At 44.3% G+C, this 20,505-nt stretch overlaps 1 non-coding gene across 1 annotated transcript; it reads left to right on the forward strand.

The window, feature by feature from the left end:
• Positions 1-19,900: 19,900 nt before the first annotated feature.
• LOC145608313 (small nucleolar RNA R71) lies at positions 19,901-20,007 on the forward strand. The gene has a single exon (XR_014105780.1). It is a non-coding gene; the product is annotated as a small nucleolar RNA R71 (small nucleolar RNA).
• Positions 20,008-20,505: the final 498 nt, after the last annotated feature.

Genomic DNA, 20,505 nt, shown 5'->3' on the forward strand with positions numbered 1-20,505 from the left:
TGCATGAGGTCCATCTGTTGTTGTTTCACGGGATCATCGATCTTAAGTGTGAGGAGCTTCAGTGCCTCAGTCACGGTAACCAGTTGGTTCCTAAGCTCATTGACTTCTTCTTGTGTTGCCATTATTGTCTTAGCTTTCCTTTTACGAGCTATGGGTTTGTCGAAATGTTTGACTTGTACGAAAAGGTTGTCTTTGATTAACCGTCCTTCCTTTCTTGACCACGCGCTGTAATTTAAACCATTTTGCGTTTTAATTACTTGACTCAAATTGACTTGACTTTACGAAAGAGGAAAAAATAAAAAAAATGGGTGCATATTTTTGGCAAAAATAATGTATATATTTTTAGGGAACTAAGTAAAGTTTTTAAATTGGAGGATTAATATCCGACTTACCCCCCTAAAAAAAATGACGGAAAAAACGCGCATGCAAGACTCCCTTAGACATGGTCAAAGTATGTGTATTGGTGTGTGCGTTGAGTGTAAGTGACATGTTTGGAATCTTGTTTAAGACCATGGGACATAGTGCCTAAATTCGATTAACGACTCAACCATGTACTATTGACATCGAAAATTAACCGAATTAATTAGCAAACTGGTTAATTAGACACTAGCTGATGACTCGACCAATAATCCGAATTGTCGGCAAAACGACAGGACTGGCGTCGCATCGTGTAGTGTAGCGCCAGACGACAGAGTTGTCGCCAGGCACCACACTCCACAGAGTGGTGCTACAGCCCAGACTTTGGCGCCAATACTGGAGCTTCAATCTGGGACTGTTTTCGGTGTTATTAATCAACAGGGGTATGCCTAAAGTCGTACTAAGTCAATTCTGATTAAAATATTAGACTTTATTGACTCTAATTAATTAATTAATTAATTAGGCAAAGTTATTTAAGTCATTAATTTATTTAATCTCGACACAAGTCAAACAAACGGTTAAGAAAACATATATATGCACAACAAATAATGCACAATTAGTCAAGTAGGCACAATATGATGCAATGAGTTTGCCACCTAACCATGTCTCTAGTTCTCTAAAGTTCGGGATATGGTTTAGTCAATAGAGGGTCCATGGTTTATTGTCCGGATGCACCGGGCGGAAGCCTAACCGTGAAGGTTTGGCACGAGTGGATGGGACACCGCGAGTTTAGAAAAACTCGCTTCCATGGTTTGGTGAATTCAACATTCTCGGATGTACCCTTTGTGACTCAGAGCATTCAATCAGGTAGATGGAGCATGAATTCCCAGGGGGTTATGTCCATATGTAGAACACATATGTGTTTTAGAAAAGTGAGAAAAACTCAATCAGGAAGTAGGATCGAGCAAACAATACGAAAAACTGGTTGAAATTAGAACGCGTATTTCTGGCTCGGTATTGGAAGAATTTGGCGCCAGCAAACAGAGTTTGGCGCCAGGTTTTAGCTGTAGCGCCTGGCGACAAGCCTGTCGTCTGGCGCTACAGTTAAATATCTGCCGCCAATGCTCTAGTCGCTGACGCTAATTCCTACATGCCTCAGCAGCTTTCTATGCTCGATAAAATTTTCCAGTTTCGCGTAGTGTTATTTCTGTTTAGGGTAATTTTACCCCGCCACGTGGTCCAATCAGAGGATGACACGTGTCAGCCTCAGGATGGCCCAAATTGGACCAATCCCTGCTTGACACGTGTCATCCAGATAATTAGGGAAAAAGGCGGCCTTCAGGCCCAAATCCCGAGAACGCCGAAAAACGACGCAGCCCACCAATGATTAGGGTTCAGTGACCTAATCAGGGGCAATTCCCCAAGACCCTATAAAAAGGGAGATGTCCCTCATTTTGAGGGCACGTTTTTACCATTCATTACCTATGCATTCTCTTACATCAGAGAAACACCTGAGTTTGGAATCCAAGCAGATTCCCACCTAAATTTCCGTACTCTTTATTCCTTTTCAAGTTACTAACTTGATCGTTGGAGGCGGAGCACCACCCAACAGGTGTCTCCGTTTGTTTTGCAGGTACAGCTCATCCCGGATCAGTCTTCGTGTTGTAACTCTCCCGAGGGACAAAAACACCCAAAACATTTGGCGCCGTCTGTGGGGAGAGTACCTCGAAGATGGTTCAAGAGTTTGTGCCACCTAACCGTGGGTGAAGACCCAGAAGTTTTTACAGACCATGAGGAGGATGAGGATCCTCAGGTCGAAACCTCTACAGCCGAGGATGGCTATCTCAGAGTCAAGCGCATCCGGCCCAGAGAGACTCTGGAGCGGGGCGCCTCCCAGGCGGGTCCGAGCAGACACACTGGGCAGCCGGAAAGGGGCAACCCAAAAGGCAGCTGGATCAGCCCCTGTCACCCGAGACTAACTCATGAGGTTCATGACTAGTTTCAAGGGTGAAATTACAGAGCTGATCACCAAAAGCCGGGCTGGCCCAAGTAAAGGTCAGTCGGCTAAGAAGACTCCTCCAGAGAAGGGGAAGTCAGTCAGAAACCGGCAGCCCACTCCTCATCCAAAGGAGAAGGCAGCCGGGACCATTGATTGGTCGAAGATTCTCCTTCCTGGGAGGAACACCAATAACACTCGCCGGCCCCAACAGCCGGTGAGAAGTAAAAAACCAACTTCTGATGCCCGGGAAATTATTAACCGGAAGAGAAATCAATCGTTGTCTGAGTCGGCTTCAACGTCGAACTTTCCAGACAGCTTCAACAACATTTCTGCAGGGAGTGCACCCTACTTGCATGAGAGTCAGACAGGCGGTAATACCGTCCATTCTGGCCCTCATATGATTGGAGCTGTCCCGTATGTGCCTTCTCCGGCTTACGGGCAGTATCCTCCTCACTTCATGCAGCCGGCCTTCTTTGGGGGTCAAGCGGTATATCCAAATGTCCAGCCATTGGACTGGCAGCTTCGTCTGCTGCGCCTGGGTGAACAACCTTCTGCGTTCACTCGGGAGATAACCGAGGCGGCACAGCCGTCCAAGGTTACGGTTAAGAATGTGTTGGTTGGTACCTATGATGGCACCACCAATCCGGAAGACCACCTCATGGCTTACACCAACCTCATGTATCTACAGGGGTTGGATGATGCCGCCTGGTGTCGATGCTTCCCGGCTACATTGAAGGGCATTGCGCAACAATGGTTTGGCAACCTGCCAGCTAGGTCCATAGACAACTTCGGGAAGCTTGCCTTCCTGTTTGCTTCCAACTTCTCAATGAACATCCCTGCTAAGAAAACAAGCCTTGATTTAAGCAGGGAGAGAGAGAAGGGCTGCGCTCATATGTCAGGCGGTTCAATCTGATAAGAATTCAGATTCAAGGACTGTCTGACGAGGTAGCTTTTACAGACTTTTTCAAGGGTCTAAGAGACGGGTCGACTTTTAAGTTTGACCTCGTCAGAAAAGGGGCTTTCACCTTACAGGCGGCCCTGAGGGAGGCGGAAAGTTACATCCAAGCTACCGACCTCTGCTCGCCTGGTAGCCAGTCGGACTCTAAGAAGTCCGACAAACAGAAAGTCAGCCGGTCAGCTCAGCCGGCCAAAAACAAAGAAGAGAGCAAGAAAAGAAAAGAAGTCTGGGCGGTTACTGACTCTGACCAGCCGGCCCAGAAGAAAAAGAAAGAGTTTAAACCGTACGTCCCCAAGTACGAGTTTAACAAAGACTGCAGCTCCATCCTCATGGAGGTAAAGGACCGGCTGTCCATTGAGAAGCCGAATCCTATGAAGAGTTCTGTCCAGTCACGGAACAAGAATAAATTCTGTCAGTTCCATGAGGAGGTCGACCATGACACCAACGACTGCTTCAGTCTTCTGCGTGCGTTGGACCGTCTGGCTGACAAAGGGCTGTTGAAGTCCTACATTTCTAAGACCCCAGCCGGGGCAAAAAAGAAAAACAAGGGTCAGTCCTCCAAGACTACCCCCCAGCCTGCTAGTAGCTCGGATACCAACAAGGAGCCGGTCTACACTATAACAGGCGGGTTCTCATGTGGTGGCCCTACCATCCGGGGCACCAAGAGCCATCTTCGAAAGATGGATAAAGATGATGATGAGCAGGCGAAGCCAGCTCCTCCTTCCCAGACGTCTTGATCACTGAGAAGGACAGGGGCAGCGTCCGCCGCCCGCATGATGACCCGGTGGTCATTGAATGTAAGGTTGCCAACCAGCTGGTTGGACGGATCCTTATAGACACCGGCAGCTCATCAGACATCATCAGCCTCCGGTGCCTGCAAAAGCTGAAATACAACGTCGGCAGCATGCATCCGGTCACCCACCCCTTGGTTGGTTTTGGAGGTGGGATGGTCTACCCAGCCGGGAGAATTGACTTACCCATCCGGCTGGGAGAGAAAGGCCAGGGACGACATATGGTCGTCAGATTCTTGGTCGTTGAGGAATTGACCGCCTATAACATCATCCTTGGCAGGCCAACCCTCAACGTAGCCAAGGTCGTAATCATCCTGTCTCTCATGCTCATCAAGTATGAGAGGGATGACGGCTCTGTTGGTTCCTTGAATGGGGATCAGAAGACGGCCCGAGAGTGTTATCTCTCAGCCGTCCGAGATACAGTGACCCCAGGCGTCCAGGAACCAATAGACCTTGACAACGTCAAGGATGCCGACCCAGTTCCCGCCCCATCAGCAGCCGGGAAGAAAAGAAAGGCTCCCCTGCCGGTGGAGGTGAAGAAAGAGAAAAAATAGCAATCACTGACCGGTGAACGGTTAGACGAGCTCCGTCCCCAACCGGCTGGTGAAAGCATTGATCTCGTTCTGGACGACAGCCGTCCAGAACGTACTGTTAAGGTTGGGACGGTAGCTCATGCTACCTTGGGTGCAAGCTTGCACCTTCTGCTGAAAGAATTCAAAGACATTTTTGCCTTTGAAGTGGAAGAGATGCCAGGCGTTAGCCCGGATCTTTCTGTCCACAAGCTCGCCGTGGACCCCAAAAAGAAGCCCATCCGGCAAAATAAAAGAAACCACGGCGAGGAAAGAAGTCAGGCGGCAGCTGCCGAAGTCAAAAAGCTGCTAGACGCCAGGTTCATCCGGCCCTGTAATTTTCCCGACTGGGTGGCCAATGTGGTCCTTGTTAAGAAACCGAATGGGACCTGGCGCATGTGTGTTGACTACACAGACCTCAACAAGGCGTGTCCAAAGGACAGTTACCCGCTTCCAAAGATCGACAGTCTGGTCGATTCAACAGCCGGTCACGCCTTGATGAGCTTTATGGATGCCTACTCCGGCTTCCATCAGATACCCCTGTGGAAGAAAGATCAAGAGAAGACGACCTTCGTCACTGATCAGGGGCTATTTTGTTGTACTGTGATGTCGTTTGGCTTGAAAAATGCGCCTGCCACTTTCCAACGGATGATTAATACGGTCTTCATTAATCAGATTGGGAGGAATGTGGAGGCGTACATTGATAACATGATAGTCAAATCCAAGCTACAGACGGATCACCTTGCTGATCTCTGAGAAACATTCACCACCCTCAGGCGGCATAAGGTTATGTTAAATCCTAAGAAATGCGTCTTTGGTGTTGAGTCTGGGAAGTTTCTCGGATTCCTGATTGATCAAAGGGGGATAGAGGCTAAACCTGAAAAGATACAGGCGGTGATAGACATGAAGTCACCCCGTTCTGTCAAGGAAGTCTAGAGACTCACCGGTTGCCTGGCCGCCTTAGGGAGGTTCCTCAGCCGGTCAGGCGACAAATGCCTCTATTTCTTCCAAGCAATCAGGAAGAAGACCAGATTTGAGTGGGGGGATGATGCTGAGGCGGCGTTCCAGAGGTTGAAAGATCATTTGCACTCTCTGCCTAGGTTGGTCAGTCCTTTGCCTAGAGAGACGTTGTATATGTACCTAGCCGTCTCAGACCATGCCCTTAGTGCCGTTCTCCTTACTGAGAGAGACGGCGTGCAGCTCCCGGTTTACTTCATTAGTCATGTTCTTAAAAATGCTGAACTCCGGTACCCCATGGTTGAGAATTTGGCCTTGCTTTGTATATGGCATTCAAAAAATTGAAGCCTTACTTTTTGGCACATCCGGTGGTGATCTACATGGACCAGCCACTCAAGCGACCGATGTCTACCTTGGACTCATCCGGAAGAATGTTGAAATGGGCTATTGAAATGCAAAGTCTTGAAATCACTTACAAACCAAGAAAGGCAGTGAAAGGTCAGGCGTTTGCCGACTTCATTGTAGAAATGACTCGTCCGGTGGCTCCGGATAATCTTGATCAGGTTTGGAAAGTGTATGTAGACGGGAGCTCTACAAAGAACGGCTGTGGTGCAGGCGTAATTTATGAGTCTCCTGAAGGAGACAGATTTGAATATGCACTACGCTTCAAGTTTCAGGCCTCTAACAATGAGGCGGAATATGAAGCCCTGCTAGCCGGCATACGCAGGTGTAAGGCTGCAGGGGCCATGAAAATTGACGCCTACTCTGATTCTCATTTGGTCGTTAGCCAGTATGAGGGAAGTTATGAGGCTACCCATCCGGCTATGATCAAATATCTTCAGGCAGTCAAAGAAGAGGCCGGGGCACTTGAGGAATTCCGACTGAATCAGGTGCCTAGGTCTGAAAACAACCAGGCGGATGCATTGTCAAAGCTGGCATCATCCGCCTGCCATGATACGCCTCGGTCAGTCTTCTGGGAAGTTCTTGAAAAGAGAAGCATCTATGAGGATCCCGTTGGAATTCTGGACCGAAGCTCTACCTGGATGGATGGCATCCGGGCCTATCTTTCAGACGGCACACTTCCTGATTCGCCACAGGAAGCAGCCGTCCTGAAAAAGCAAGCTGCAAGATTCGAGTTGAAAAATGGAGAACTCTTCAAGGCGGGGTTTCTGAAGCCTTTGTTGAAGTGTGTCATCCCAGAAAAGGGGAAAGAAGTTCTCGACGACTTGCACTCAGGATTCTGCGCCTCTCACATAGGCAGCAGGTCCCTAGCCGTTAGAGGCAGACGACATTACTTTTGGCCCACTCTTGAAGCAGACGCCAAGGAATTGGTGAAAATATGTGACAAGTGCCAAAAGTTTGGAAAACTTATTCACCGTCCGGCTACTGATCTAACGGCCATCCACAGTCCAATCCCGTTTGCAAAGTGGGGCATGGACATTTTAGGTCCTTACACGCCTGCTCCAGGCGGAAAGCGCTATATCTTAGTGGTTGTGGATTATTTCACCAAGTGGGTTGAGGCTGAGGCGGTCAAAAACATCAAGACCTCAGACGTCATATCCTTCATTTGGAAGAATGTTATCACTCGGTACGGGGTACCCATGTCTATGGTGTTTGATAATGGTCCTCAGTTTGAGACGCCTCAGCTAAAAACTTGGTTGGGAGATCAGGGGATCTCAAGTTATTTTGCATCTGTAGGCCGGCCCCAAGCAAACGGCCAAGTTGAAGCTTTCAACAAACTCATCTCAAACGGCATTAAAAAGAAAATAGAAAGAGCCGGAGGCTTATGGGCAGAAGAATTAATCCATGTCCTATGGGCAATCCGGACAACAGCGAAAGGGGCAACCGGTGAAACCCCATTTCTCATGGTTTACGGTGCTGAAGCCGTCTTGCCCATCGAACACTATGAGCCGACTCTCAGAATCATGTTGTATGATGAAGAGGCAAATTGGGAAGCAATGCGCCTGGCATTGGATTCACTCCCAGAACGCCGGGGCAATGCCAACTTGCGTCATGAGATTTACCGTCTGAGAATGACTAGAGCCTACAACAAAAAAGTACACAAGCGTCCTTTGAAAGTTGACGACTTAGTGTCACGAAAAATGGAGGCAACCGGTAGGGCTAATGAGTTAGGAAAGCTAACTCCAAATTGGGAAGGCTCCTACCGGATCTATGAAGAAGTAAGAGGCGGCACTTACCGCCTGGAAACCCCAGACGGCAGGCGCCTGCCTAGAACTTGGAATGTAGACAATCTAAAAAAGTACTACTTCTGAGAATGTAATTCTTTGTAAACAATGAGTCAATTATTGATGATTCAGCCTTTGTTTGCAAAATTGAGTTATCGTTTGATTATCCATCCGGGTAATATCCAGGCGGATTCCCCATCTACCTGACTAAGTTCGATACTTAGTGAAGGTTACATTTGTTTATCCGCCTGGGTAATGCTCAGATCCCTTGTTTACTTAAGTTGGATACTTTGTTTATTCAACTGCTTAACCATCCGCCTGGGTAATACTCAGACTGATTCTCAATTTTTCTAAACTAAGTTTGATACTTAGCATGATCCGCCTGGGTAATACCCAGACAGACTCGTTTGATTAAAAAACTAAGTTCGATACTTAGTGTAAATTCAACACTGATTAAGAAACTAAGCACAAAAACGTTTAGTGGTTATACAACCGGTCTCAAACAAGACCAGAGGCTAAAATGGCCGGATGGTTGCTCTCTTTATAAAATCGCCTGTCCCAACATGGACAAAGGCGTCCGGCGACACCCCTCCGGGTGCAATCGTCGTAGAGAACAGATTATCTGTCGGTTCTACGTATCCATGCAGACGACAAAAATTGAACGACCGAATTGGTCAACTCATAGCCGTCTGACCGAAATAACCTACGAAGAACGAATAAGTCCCTGATGCCCATAGGCATCAGTCGGTCACCGGCTGAAGTTCTCACTTAGGTTATCCATTCCAAAAATTGCATCTCACCCCAATTGAGGCAAGAGTTCAATGGCTAAGAAATCTCTACCAAGACGGGCGTAACCCGTCTTGGTAGTGACCGAAACGCCTGTGGGTGTACGGCTGTGCACTTGGTTTGGGGTAATCACTACTGTGATTGATTGACTTACAAACATATCATGCTCTTTGCAGCATCAGACGTTTTCAAGTCAATCAACCAGCTCCAACTGAAACCAATCACACAGCCGTCCAGGGGCAAGGACAGCCAGACTATTGACTAGTTAGGAAAAGAATCGCCGCATGCTTTTCATAAGATAGGCAAAAATTAAAAATTCAAATGCAAAATAATCAAAATCGACTTAGTCGGTGCAATTCATAAAAGTCCATCCAACCAAATGGTTGTAATGGATCAAATGTTAACCGGACCTCGTCCGGGAGAAAGAAATTGTTAGTTAACACGGCTCCACAGCCGGTAAATACAAGAATACTCGGCACGCAGGCCGGAAAAAGCAAGTTTTGGCATACAGCCGATGAATAAGATAAAAAGACAAAAGTAAAGATTGGCATACTGCCGCTAAAAAGTCACTTCTGGCCTGCAGACGGAGCCTCCTGGTTCTCCCCCTTCTCCTCATCATCTGAGAGAATTTGATGTGCTTCGCCGGGACCAGGAAGCTCAGGCGCGGACGGCTCATTATTGCTGAGCCAGGCTTCAAAGGAGGCAGGCTCTGGCTCACCTTGCTCTCTCAAGTACACCACGTACTCTGCATAGCTGTGTGCCATTGTCCAGATGCTATAATCAGCGTCTCGATACAAGGCAGCCCAAGCAATCTTCATACGGGCGTCGTTGTCAGCATCACTTTCAGCAACAAGGCGGTTCTGCTCCGCCTCCAAGGTTGCTGCAAAGTTCTTCTGAGCTTAAGCAGCATCCTTCTCCAGCCTCTCAACCCTAGATTTCAGTTTGCCAAGGTCCGCCTGGGCCTTCTTGAGCGCCTCTTCAGCCTGTTTGGCGCTCTCGTCTGCTTTCTTCTAAGCCTCCTCCGCCCCCTTCTTGGCCGTCTCTGCATCCGTTACCCGCTGGTCGGCCGCCTTCAGATCTAGCTCCAGCTGCTGGATTTTAGACGTCTGTGTCATAATTATTGCTTTAGTTTCAAGTTCATTTACGATAGTTGAGTGGAAAGCAATATTATCAGCGTCTATGGCAGACTTCTTGGCCCTTTTTACCTCTTCCCGTTTGCGGGAATAAGGACGTTTGAGCCCGTCCACCCGCAGCATGGCCTGCAAAAAAGCAGGCGGTATAAGAATTACAGGCGGGGTAATTACTTGGAAAATATAACATGGAATTGACAAGTTTCTTTCCTCAGCCAGAAGGGATAGAATGCATTCAAGATTGAACGTCTCTATCCCAGGGATATTGTCCTTATCCCTTTTCCGGACGGCGTCCAGCATGGCCTTGGCGTGCTTCTGGACGTCTGGCCAGCGGGGAGATTGATCTGCACCACAATCAACACGTGATGAGTGCGAAACTAAGGCAGCACCTATTTGTTGCCGACCATCTGAGGATGACGTCTGTTGGGAGTGGGATTTCACCCGTAAAGGCCACCCCAGCTCAAGCGGGGATTCAAAAGGGTTCTTACCTTCAGAGCCGGCCAAGCGGGAACCGCTTGCAGGCGTGGTGAACCCTGCGGTTGCTGAGGGGTTGACAAGATCAAGGCACAGGCTGCCGCCTACCTTCTCGAGTCGCCCCGCTATCCGTATCGTCTTAGCCCTGGCTGAGGCGCCAGGAGTTGACGTAGAGGCGGACTTTTTTATTTTGTTTAGAACGGCTGGGGCCTCCTCTCTAGCCCGTTTGAGGTTCTTCTCACACGACTTCCCAACTTCTCCCCCCTGCGAAAAGAAACAAGTCAAGTTTAGCATCCGGGCAAGACAGTTTAAAAAAAAAATTTAAGAAAGGGTCAGGCGCTCATTACCTTGGCCCTGAGCTCGGCCGCAGCTTTCTCCGCAAGCTCTTTACGGATGGCCGCAGAAGACCGCTTGGGAGTTTTCTCCGTCTGCAGCATGTTCAATGCTTCTTCTGCAAAAAGAAAGAAATTGGTCAACATCATAAATCAATACCGATAGAAAAATACTACAGACGGTATGAACTCAGGTGCATACGTTTATGAAACATGTGCCCTAGCCCGCAGGCGGCTAAGAAACATTTATCCCTGAACCAGGCGCTCTTGGGAATCCAGTTCTTAGGGACTTTTATTGTTTCCCCGGTTGACAGAGTTGCGTCTGTGAGGCCGAAAAAGTCTGCCTCAATTATTTTGTCAAAGTCTTATCAAAGGCCGGTTAACAGAGTTGCGTCTGTGAGGCCGAACCCGGTTGTCAGAGCGCACTTCCTGCCCAACAAGTCAGGCTTCTTATTGTACAGAAGGAATTCATAGTTTTCCCGTCTGGTTGGGGCTGACATCAGGTAGAACCTGTGTTTCCAGCCATTGAATTTGGAGACCTTGTCCAAGGTCATCATATATTGCGGCTGCGTGGTTAGAGTGTACCACGCCCTCCAGCCGCCTGGGCTCCTACTGAGGTAGTGCATGCTTGCAAAAGCCTCCCAGCCGGGGTTAAGCCCTTGGAACTCGCAGGTGGCAACATACCCCAAAATGTTGGTCCAGGAGTTTGGGGTAAGCTGCCAGAGCCCAAGGCCGTAGCCTCTCAAAATTGCCTTCACCGCCTGGTGAAGGGGGAAGCGAAGGCCGGCTTTGAACGCCGCCTCATAACAGCCAAAATAGCTGTTGGCGTTCTCTTGATCATTCCCCCAAGCGATGGTGCCCAGCTCAGGCGGCACCCGGATCTTATACCCGTCTCCAAGCGGGTGCATTTTCTTAAAGTTCTCTAAGTTCTCCCCCATTTGGATCCGATCTTTGGAGGAGACGTGGATGCTGAAGGGATCGTCCTTCTCACTCCACTTTTTCCTTTCTTCCTCCTCGCTATCCGAAAGAGGGGGCAAGTCATCGCTGCTCTCAGAGGTAGAGGCGGAGCTGTCACTCTCCGTCTCCCCCTCACTTTGGTCCATGGGGGCAGAGGCGGCCTCATCGCCGCCTTGGTCACACTTTTCCAAGAAAGAGTCAGCAGGGGTTGAAGGGGCACGCGGAGGGGATCTCTCCAGAGCCGTCTGGTCTCCCTGACCAGACGTTTCTCCCTCAGGCGTTTAGCCGCCTGAGCCTTCGCTTCTGTAATTTGGATCAGTGGCCGTCTGCATTGTCCGAGCCATGGTGTCCTGCACAGACACATAACTGGTCGGAATCCATGGCAAAGGGTGGTCCCAACACCCCGAGCCGGCACTCCCAGTCCTAGACTCAGCCGTCCCTGGTGACCGGCTGGACTCTAACCTAGGCTGTGCCGTGTGTGTTGGTGATGCATCCATTTATTGCAAGAAATATGTACAAGCGGTGAAAAAAGAAAAGAGCTGAGAGAGACAGAGACGGTACCTTTGGATTTGATATCTGAAGGAAGGCGGGTCCGGCTGGGTTGCGGAAGAACAAAGTTTCTTGCTCGCGCCTGACTCAAACGGATGACTTCTGCTCTCTCGAAGTTTTTCTCTAGAAAATTTTTGTAACGTACAAAATTATGAGGGTAAAACGGCTATATATAGAGGGTAAAATTGAGGGCATTTCCGTAATTTACCCATAAGGTGAACAGTTACTTTGCAACAGTAAAATCACCGCCAACCGGAGCGTGACATGTGTCACAAATGCCACGTGGCGTGCCACGTCACATCTGTGAGGGGCAAATGTTTAGGGTAATTTTACCCCGCCACGTGGTCCATTCAGAGGATGACACGTGTCAGCCTCAGGATGGCCCAAAGTGGACCAATCCCTGCTCGACACGTGTCATTCCAGATAATTAGGGAAAAAGGCGGCCTTCAGGCCCAAATCCCGAGAACGCCGAAAAACGGCACAGCCCACCATTGATTAGGGTTCAGTGACCTAATCAGGGGCAATTCCCCAAGACCCTATAAATAGGGAGATGTCCCTCATTTTGAGGGCACTTTTTTACCATTCATTACCTCTGCATTCTCTTACATCAGAGAAACACCTGAGCTTGGAATCCAAGCAGATTCCCACCTAAATTTCCGTACTCTTTATTCCTTTTCAAGTTACTAACTTGATCGTTGGAGGCGGAGCACCACCCAACAGGTGTCTCCGTTTGTTTTGCAGGTACAGCTCATCCCGGATCAGTCTTCGTGTTGTAACTCTCCCGAAGGACAAAAACACCCAAAACAATTTCGGTCCTAGTTGTGAAAGATATTTCTCAAATTTCCTACGTGTAAAATCTAATATTTTAACTCATTATAGATGGTCTTTCCAATGAGATCTTTTTTATGCATATGACAATAATGTTAATCAAAATTACGCACATGAAGTACTTAGAACGTTTCGAGTCTCATCCACTCATTCTAAATCATTGCCCAAACAAATTCAAGAATTAAAATATAAATCCTCCCCAGTGGAGACGCCAAAAACTGTAGGGAATATTTCAAGCGTTAATCCCCTAGCTCGAACCCCACTATGATCATACACTAAAGTACGGTGGCGTCCAAAGGGAAAGAAGATAGAGCAAAAGAGTCGCCAAAAAGTTTTTTTTAGGACCTTGTAAACCGTTCACGAGGTGAAGGTTACACCCCTTAACGATCCAAGAGATTGTCAACTCCATAAGGTCTTGAACCAAATAGGGTTCGGGGATGAAGGTACAAATCCAACCTAAAAGAGATTGAACCTGCCTTAATAATATGCCTCTACTTTATTCTGATCGTATTCGTGTGCACTTTTTGACTAACATGCAATCAATAGGTATAACCCTAAACCTGTTTATCTATGTGGGTTGAATTTAATGCACAAATAAACTATTATTGGCGATCACTTGAACTATAATCAAATTACCCTAAACAAGATTATTAATTATCTTATTAAGCGTGATTACAAGTACCAATTCCCTTTAAACATGCAATTAAATGTGTGATCAAGCAATAACAATAAATAATCAAGAAACATAATAATAATCATAAAAATAATAATCATAAAAATAATCATAATCATAAATCATAAAAAAAATCATAAATCATGTTAAAGCATAATAATAGCAAGATCCTAGGCATGATACTAACAAGATTAAACCCTAGCATATCACTAAACAATAAAAATCATATCTTTAACCCTATCTTGATACTAACAATCATAAATATTAGGAAGAAAATAAAAGGCATCATACTTTTAATCATACTTATTATTAAAGTTACCCTAAACATGATCATATTAACAACCTAAACATGAACTCTATATCATAACATCAATAAAACCATTAAAATACTTACTTTGATGCCTCGTACCTCTTTCTAATAAAAAAATACACACGTTAGTAACTTCAAGGAAAATAATAAACAAAACAACTAAATTAAATAATGGAAATAGAGATTTGAGACCAAACCCTCAGAAATTAAACCTTTCACGTCTAGGGCGAAGGCAACTTCGAATATGGCTAGGTGTTTCTAGATCTAATGAATGCGGAATTTTTATATTTGAGAGAAGCTAGTTTAGAAAAGGGAGAGAGAGAGAGATCAAGAAAATCTTGATGAGAGTTGGTGAAAACTGGGTCTCGAAAACGGAGTTTTTAGCACGTTATTTATAAAGAAAATCAGCCAAAAAGATAAATTATCAAAACAGAGTCTGGCGCACATAAAACCTTATCAGCGCCAACACTAGCTAAGCTAATAAATATCATTATAAGTTCAATCCAACCATCGTCATTCATCCAATATCAACTCATGTCTTCCACCCCCTTCCCCTAGCAAAAAGTTTAGCCTAGATAAGGGAGATTAAATACGATATCAAAACTAGAAATATACTCAAGAAACTCAAAACAAAACATAATTAAAATCAATGAAATTAATAACAACTAGATGAACTAATAAAATTAACAAGAATAAACAACAATAAAAAAAATAAATAAAACTAAAGGAAAGGAGAATAGATTACTAAAGAAAGGATTAATGAAAGATGAAAACTTGAATTCTTGCTTGATTGAAAGTTAAACTTGAGCAAAGTTGAATCTTGGAAGAAAATTGAGCAATAATCTATTTTCTCTCTCTAAAAATTATCTAATCTAACCCTAAGAGGGAGAAGCTCTCCTAAACTAATTTAATCTATCTAAAATAAAATGTTGATTGAAAGTCCTTAGAAAATAACCCCAAAGAGGGTATTTATAATACAAGTTAAAATAATATAAAAGAAATTAAAAAGAAAAAAAACTAAATAAAACAATTAAAATAACTAAACTAAAAACAAAAAAAAAACGTAAAAAAAGATAAAAATAAAAATAAAAAGGAAAAAGAAAATAAAAAGGGGAAAAACAAGGATAAACCCACGAAATGAAAAACAAAAACAATCAGACTCGTTTGTTTTGCTCTTCATTTCGTGGCTGCTCTTCAAACACAATCACCACGCATCATCACCACCATCAACCATCAACAACAATCATCAACATTAATCATCAAGCATCATCCTTCACCTTCAATCTCAACCGTTCGATCTCACTAAATTATCATGTGCGAGGATCGTGAAGTGGTTCGGTCGAACCATGGGTTGGTGCGGCCGAACTACGGGGTTGGTTCGGTCGAACCATGGGTGTGTTCGACCACACCTCTTCAATTTACAAAACTCTGAAAGTTTCTGACTCATACCTCGATCGAACTCTCAACGGTTTGCTCGAACTTGCTGATGCTTGTGCGAATTAATTGATTGGAGCTGCGGGAATTGGAGTTGAGGTGCTGGTGCCGATTGGTGGTGGATACGGAGGCTAATGGTGGTTGTTGGCGGTTTGTGAGCTGCGGGTTGCGTGGTGGTTGATTGGAGTTGCGGGTCAGTGAGAAGAGGATAGGGAAAACAAGGGAGAATTGGTGGTGATTGCTGGCGGATTGGTGGTGTTGGTGTTGGTTGATACGGGTTTTGGTGGACGGTGGTTTGGGTGGCTGCTGTGGAGGCTGTTTTGTGTGTGGAAGTGGGCAGCAGTAGATTGTGATGGCTATTGCGGTGGTGATTTGTGGTGGTGCATTCGTTGGTGATTTTGGTGGCTGGTGGAAGGCGCGGTTGTGGGCTGATGGTGGAGTTTTGAATTCTGATTGGTGGTGTTGGTTAATACAGGTGATGTTGGTATTGTGAGGTGAGTTGCGGGGTGTTGTTGTGGCTGTGATAGGTGGGTGCGTTTGATGGTGATTTTGTTGGCTGGGAGCATGTTGTTTGACTCCATTCTCGGACCTTGAACCCGATCGACCAAGGACCCGAAAACACCTACAACCAAAAACAACACGAGGGGATTTTTAAAAGATAAAATAAAATAAAATAAGATAAATAAAGTAAAATAAAATAAGATACATAAAGTAAAATTAAATGCTAAAACTAAATAAATAATAAAATTAAATGAAATAACATAAAATATAGAAAACAAACTAGAAACTAAAAGAAAAATAAATAAAAAGAGAGAAACTAGGAATTAATAAAACTAAGTTAATCTAAATTAAACTAAAAACTACAAAATACTCAAATAAAAAGATAAAATACGAGAATAAGCAAAATAATATAAATAAAGGATAAAATGAGCTTAATTATTGAAATAAGCCGAAAAAGTATTCAATAAACACCCCTAAAAGTGACATAAAAGTCAGTTATCAAACTCCCCCAAGCTAACCTTTTGCTCGTTCTCGAGCAAATTAACATTAAACACGGGACAAGGAGAGTGATTTATTCAAGCAAATCTAAGACACTAAAGGAGACAAGAATGTACACTAACTCACTTTTGTAGGAATAACGGTCAATTTTAGCAATTAAAGACAAGCCCTTTAAACCCCTACATCGCCCTAGAGGACGAGTGTGCTCTCGTGAGGGTGTCCTAAGAGTTAAACCCGCAACTCTAGACAAAAACCAAGGAAAAACAAAAAGAAAAAGAAAAGCAAACACAACAAACAAACACAACCATGACCAACATAACATAGCAAGGTTTAGGAAAACCAATCAAGCTCAAAGGCGGAAAATACTCCATTTGGACTCAAAAAGAAGAGACATGCACCAGAGGATACTCACCTTTCTCAATAAAATGAGGGAAAACACGTTCTAAGATGCTCATGGTTGAAAGAGATAAACCTAAGCTAAGCATAGAGAACTAGAGAATTCATTCTCCGCCCTAGCCCCATCTAAGACGCTCCACGTTCTCTCCACTAGCTTCAAATCACCCCCTAGTTAGCTCCTCATAGATTCAATTTGTGGAATTAGTGGGTCATCCCGACATCTCAACTATGCATACTCTCTCCATAGGGTTGAAATCTATCTCCCTCCACCGGAATTTGACCTCACCCCTCTAAAGTCTAAGGGTCTTAACTAGGGTTGTAACGAAAGGCAAAGGGTTAAGGCGGGGTAAAAATTTGAAAATTTTGGTGATATTTCCTAAGTGAAACAAAGGGGTGATCAAACCTCAAAAACAAACTCAAGAAATCATCAAACATCAAACAAAAATACCAATAATGTTATCTCCCCCAAGCTTACTAACCACCAACATTCCATAAAAAAAAAAAAAAGAAAACGAAGTAACGCTCCCCCCAAGCTTGAACGAAGCATTGTCCTCAATGCTTAACTTAGGGAAGGAAACGAAACCTACTTTTTCTTTTTTTTTTTTTTTTTTGAAAGATGAAAACTTATTTGATGTCCTTGCCTTTTTAACTAAGGACGGATTTTTCTAGGATGCATTTGCTTTATTACACACAATATATATAATTTACTTTCTTGCTTGGTCCAAAGAGCATAATACTTTCTCATTTTCATTACAACACAAAACAAACTATCAAACCGAAATGCTTCACAAACTACGGGTTAGGGAAACAAAAGGTCATAAGGATTGTAATATGGCTCATAATCAAGAAAGGGAATAGGCTCAAAGGGTTGTCAAGAGGAGCAAATGCAAAATAAAAACAAAATATGTAACAAAACAAAAAGAAGATAAAGAAAAATAAGAAAAGGGGTGCCCTTTTCCTCCCCTAGAGCTGCTTGGTCACGATCTTGGGGTTAGAGGACAACACAAGGATTAAGATATGCATAGTCAATGATCCTAAGCGCCGCTAAAAAAAATTGATGGAGGCTTAAGCGCTTTAAATCTCACAAGGGATGGGAAGTAAGCAAATACTAACTAAAGAGCTTCAAATCCACTATAGGGAGCAACACCATCTTACCACTTTTCCGTGAACTAAGGGTTCAAACGTCCTCAATAGTTCTTAACCTTGCTACCTTAGCTTAAAATTTTTCTATCTCAACCATAAGCACTCTCAAACCATGTAGGCCATCATAAATTAGGAAGAAAAACATTGTTTAGCACATTATCAAAGCAATCAATTCCAAATGCATGAGCAAATTCCAAAACAAATTCATTTAATCTTGCCATAGTCATGTTTGCCACACAAAAAAAAAAAAAAAAAAAAAAACAAAACAAAACAAAACAAAACAAAACAAAACAAAACAAAAGAAAGAGGAAGAAATCAAAAAGGTTCACATACGAGGCATATAAACCAAATAAGTCCCAATCGTCAAACAATTGATCGTTCGATAACAACATCAACGATCCCAGGTTCCATAGAACCAATGCAAACAACCTCGAACCATTCAACTTCTTCCTAAACTAGTACTAAAGTAAGCACTCAAAGAAAGAGTAAAAGAGTAAAAATAAGAATGGTCTCACCGGGAGGTTAGCTTAAAAGAATTAAGGAGCATAAAATAGAGTTCACCAAATGTCACTCTGCTCCAAACTTCCAAAAAGAAAGCTACAAGGCAAGACAAGACACAAAAGAAAATATTAAAAGAGAAAAAAGAAATAAAGCAAAAAGAAAAAGAAAGGAGGGGGAGAAAAAGGGTTAGAGTTCCTCCGGGTTGCCTCCCGGGAAGCGCTTGTTTATGGTCTCTAACTTGACCCTTCACCTCATTCAAGGTGGGTTAAAGAAAATCACCCTCATCAACTTGAGGATTGAATCATAGATGCCCCCAAGCTTGAGAACTAGAACTCCTTGAGGTCTCACATCACCACAAGGAAAAGGAGGGAATGAATCAAGAGCCAATGGTGGCTCATCTTTTCTCTTCCCTTCTTCTTGTTGAATCTTCTTCTTTTTTCACTCTTCTTTCTTTTCCTTCTAAAAGGGGGATCGAGCTTGGAATCCTCAATATTAGGAAGGGCAACCTCACCTTCCTCAAGAGAGCCTTAAAACCAAGCGGGAACTTCAAGGAAGTCATCATACCTCATTGTCACCTTATCATCACGTGGAGGTAAGCTCTCATTAGCCATCACATCATCGACCACATCAACTCTACATACGCTCACCGCCATAGAGCTCTTCAAAATGACATTCTCAACTAGCCTACAAGGAAAGGGAACCGGGCCTTCAAACTTGTTTGGTTCACTAAAATCAAATGGCTCCTCATTTTGTTCTTGAACCTTCTTCTCAACCACATCATCTACAACCTTGTCCTCCTTGCAAGTTTCGGGTTGATAAGTATGTGAAGGGTTAGTATATGATTGTAAGGGTATTTTTGTGGTTAAATGGAGAGAAGAAGTTTTGGCTAGTTGGGAATCAACAACTTCATTGTAAGATTTGATTTCTTGGAATTATGGAGTGATAGTTTGACGTTGTTGAAGAATTTGGGTTTGTGTGTGGTCGGGTGGGGATTTTTCTTCATACGCTTGAGGACATAGGTCATGATTTTGATCTTGAGAGTTCTCTACTCGGTTGGAAAGTTAGGAAAAGTTTTGGGTTGGTGGATTAAAGAGAGGTCCATCTTGGGGGTAGGAGTTTTCTTACCTTGGAGGTTGTTGAAGTTGTTGGGATTTAGCTTGGGTTACAAACTCTTTTTCCCTCAAAGTCAAAACTTCACCATGCTTGAGATAGAACTCTCTACAATAGGATGCATCATGATCCGTCCCACCACAACGAGCACATGAGAAATCAATGATTTGTGAAGGTTTTGAACACAAACCAACACTTGAGTTCAACTTGGAAAGACCTTCATTCAAGAGCTTAACTATGTGCTTAAGTTGGCCGACTTTATCCAACTCATAAAGATCTCCTTGCTTCCCTTGGGACTTCTTCGGCCTCCCTAAGAATAGCTAGTAGCCACATCTTCAATTGTAGCTTCAACTTGGCTTTGAGGGATCTTAATCAATTGGCCACCGGCACCCACATCTAGATTGGTCCTTGATATTGGCTCTAAGCTATCATAAAAGAATCTCATGAGAAAATTACGGTTGAATTCATGATGAGGACATGCTCTAATCAAATCCTTAAACCTTTCCCATGCTTCCCCAATAGTTTCATCCGGTTCCTGCTCAAAGGAAGCTATCTTCCTCCTCATTTTTGCGGTTTTCTCATCGGAAATGAACCTCTTGAGAAAGGCCTTTGCAACTTCCTTCCATGTGGTGAGAGAGTTGGGCTTCAAAAGCTTGAGCCATTTCTTTGCTCTTCCGGTGAGAGATTGCCAAAAGAGATGCATACAAATGTAATCTTGGCTCACTTCATTTCTTTGCATCATTGCACACAACTCAATGAATCGGTCCAAATGCTCAATGGGGTCTTCACTTATGCCTCCGGAAAATTTCCCAATTTGCACCATCCTAGCATATTGTGGATGGATTATGAAATTAGTCTCGGTGGTCGGGAGAAGTATACCACTCGTGAGCTCATAGATTTCCGGGTTTCCAAACTCCCTAAAAAGAAGGTTATCCTCTTGTCTTGCCATATCTCACTTTGAATACAACAAAGATTAGCAATGACAAACAGGATTAAGCAAGCAAAATGAAAGAAAGGAAAGCAAATAAAATGACTCTAACAATAGCAAAAATAAATGTTAAACAAG

Source organism: Chenopodium album, chromosome 2, assembly GCF_948465745.1.
Source record: "Chenopodium album chromosome 2, dcCheAlbu1.1, whole genome shotgun sequence".
Classification (NCBI taxonomy): Eukaryota; Viridiplantae; Streptophyta; class Magnoliopsida; order Caryophyllales; family Amaranthaceae; genus Chenopodium; species Chenopodium album.